Here is a 3,356-nt window from a genome sequence, read left to right as displayed (position 1 = left end):
ATTTTCATATGGGTCTGTCTAAATGTAGGAGGCATGGAGATGTATCACTTACCCTTCTCCATACCTGAAGGAGAGCAAGAGAAGAGTCCACAAGGCCCGTTTACTCTGTGTTCCTCACAGAGAGGATACCAGATTATAATTACATCTATCTGGTGCCCAAAATATTGCAAGTCAGGGATGGGAGGTGGGGGGAGAATTGAATTCAGGCCACTTTTCCTGATTGCTATACCTTAATAGGAAATGAATGCTCCAAACTATATCCAAAGGCTTCACTCCCTTCCAAACAAATGCTAATCATATAAATACCATCACACATGGTGAATAGCAAGTAAACCCAATTATCCAAACCAATAGCAATCAGAAGTCAGAGAAATTAGCAGATTAGAATATACTAGTCAATATACAAAATAAATGAGCTCTCTCACCAGGAGTGCGATGTCTCAGTTTAGCAAGGGGAAATTCTCCACAGTTTCTAGTGTAGTAAGCTCAAGGCACTGGCTCCTCTATACAGTGGTCCAAAGTCTTTCTGTCTTTTTTTAGGAGCCTCCTCCTGAAGAGAGCTTTGAATTTCACTTGTCTTCTCTTGAGGCTGGAAGCCTGAAGTCAGAAGAAAAAGAAAATCTCTCCTCTCCTAAAGTTTTTCCACGCCTCACATTTAATAGAGCATCAAGTAATCATGTAAATTATTATGCAAATGTAAAGGCTTGAGCCCTAGGCTACATTCATAAAGGGTGTTAAGGTTTCCAAAGTTCATTACATCATTATGTCACTTAATCTTCATAACAATCCTGTGAAATTGGTGCTATTATTATCTCCACTTTACATAAAAACTACAACTGAGAGAAGTTACAGTGACTTGTAGTAAACATTCAAGGTAAGATTCAAATTCAGATCTGACTTTGGGCCAACATTCTATCCACCATGCAGTCTAGCTGATCTTTAATCAGTGTTTCAGATGGGTGACCTACTAATGCCGGACATTGAGTCAGGAAGATCTGAATTCAAATCTGGCATTGGATATTTACTCCAAATGGCGTCAAAATGGTCAGGACAGACTGACTTTCCTCTCCACCCCTCTTTCAGTTCATCTAACTACGAGCAACCTCAATAAGTGACCTAATGATGGTAGCATAATTCTTCACAAGTTTTGAATAATAGCTACCAAACCCCTGAAGAGTCTTTAGTTTCTGAAGATCCATTGAATGGAGCCAACTAACCAGAACTGTCCTCTTCTGTAGGTCAGGGCTCGCTCCTTGCTGAGACATTATGTGAATCAGATACTTAGCAGAGGTTCTGCTGACCTTCCATTTGTCGACAGACAGCTTTAGAGCAGTAGCATCTGGCCAGTCTAACAATTGATTTGTGTCATTCTCATGTTCCCCTGAGGTCTTTCCGAAAACAATAAACGTTGGTGATTCTGGGTAGTTCAAGTTTCCAAATAGTTTCTCCATGAGTGGCTAAGATACAACCAGTGGTTCCTTAGAGAATATGCTCTAATTGGTGGAAACATGTAAATCAAATGAAGACTGTCTGCCCCTTGTCTTCCTCTGCCATTGAGATCTGATAATATCCACTGCCAATATCCAATAAGTGAAAGTTCCTAGCTGCTTAGCTCCTGGACTCATGGCATGGTATATTGGCCCAGTTTAGTTCCTAGTACAGAGACTGAAGTTCTACACACATACAGCTCTTCCCCCATCTTCTCCTCTAGCTTCTCTATCAGTAATCTCACCTTCTACAAGAAGCCCCCTTAAAACTAGTTTTTTTTCCCTCTGTTGATTGTCTCCAATTTATCCTGTGTGTATCTTGTTTGTACATAGTTGTTGGCATGTTGTCTCGCCCTTAGACTGTGAGTTCCTTGAGAGAATGGATTGGGTTGATGTTTTGTTTTGTTTGCAGGGGGTCTGGGGGGTGGGGAGTGCCTTTCACTGTATCCTCAACACCTAGCACAGTGCTTGGCACATAGTAGGCATTTAGTAAATGCTTCTTGGGCAGCTAGGTGGCACAGTAGGTAGAGTGCTGGTGTTAGGGTCAGGAAGACTAATCTTCCTGAGTTCAAATCCAGACTCAGTCACTTACTAGCTATGATGGGCACATCATTTAACCCTGTTTGCCTCAGTTTCCTCACCTGTAACATGATCTGGAGAAGGAAATGGCAAACCACTCCAGTATCTTTGCCACAAAAACTCCAAATGGGGTCACAAAGAGTCAAACATCACTGAAAAGTGACTGAACAACAACTAATGCTTCTTGGCTGATTGACCACTGACTGACTTCGGGTGTCTGTGATGATTTCATTCAGTCCTTTTGGGTGGTTTCTATGACCTTCCATCTGTAGTGGAGACAATTAGAAGAGCCCCTGATATTCTAGACTGGGGAAACTCCCATGGAGCAGGACATGCCCTCTGGTTCCTTTCTGTGATGATGACGCAGACTCTTTATTGGATCCCAGCGACTGGAGCCTTGCATCAAAGATGACTGGTGACAGATTCAGGAGACTGGGCTCTTATCCAGCTGTGGGGAAAAGATCTACCCTTCCTTTTTATGGACCTCTCTTTCTTTACCCAGCACTTTTCCTCCTTTGAATTATACTAGCAAGGGCTGGGGGCTGGAGTGAGTATCTCACCTGTCTCTCCACCAGAGTCAAGGGCAGCTTGCAGTATAGACATATGGCAATGGAAAATGTGTGTGACTCAGTGAGCCTAAGTCCTTGGCTGCCTTCTTATGTCTCTCTGTTTCCTTATATAAATACAGGTCAGTGACTAGCAATTCTAAGTTAACATTTCCAGCCTTAGTGGTAATGACATGGCTCAAGGGTTCTTGAGCTCCAGACTATTACATCAGCCAAAAAGCAGGAGGATAATTCTGCAACACTTTTCAGAGAAGATGGCCACTGCCAGGATCAGCCTACAACCAAAGAAGTTTAAAAAAAAAAGCCATGCCATGGCTGGCCAAGAGATTTGGAACTAGTAAGTTGCTTGGATAGTGAAATATTTATTTGGTAGTTCCACAAAATTGTCTTTGATTTTGATGGAAAGAGGGAGTATAATGAGTTGAATGGGCTATTTGAGTGTTTTATGTTTCCTGTATTTTATCCTTTGAGTCCTTGGGGGGGTTACACATTTTCTTCAGGGTAAAATTAATAGCTGTCATATACTGAGAGCTTCTTCCTCAAATGATCTATTTATCCCTCAAGCACCGAGCAATCACCCAGTTTAAACTTCCTTGGATCCACTCTCAAGATGGAGGAGTCATATTTCCTGTCACCATTGAAGACCTTTCTCAATAAAAAGTAGAATATTATTTCAAGAGCTAGCATGTTCTCTCTGTATGAATGGAGAGTTACACCAAAGATA

Source organism: Trichosurus vulpecula, chromosome 1, assembly GCF_011100635.1.
Source record: "Trichosurus vulpecula isolate mTriVul1 chromosome 1, mTriVul1.pri, whole genome shotgun sequence".
Lineage (NCBI taxonomy): Eukaryota > Metazoa > Chordata > Mammalia > Diprotodontia > Phalangeridae > Trichosurus > Trichosurus vulpecula.
The sequence above is the reverse complement of the archived record's forward strand: the minus strand, read 5'-3'. Positions refer to the sequence as shown.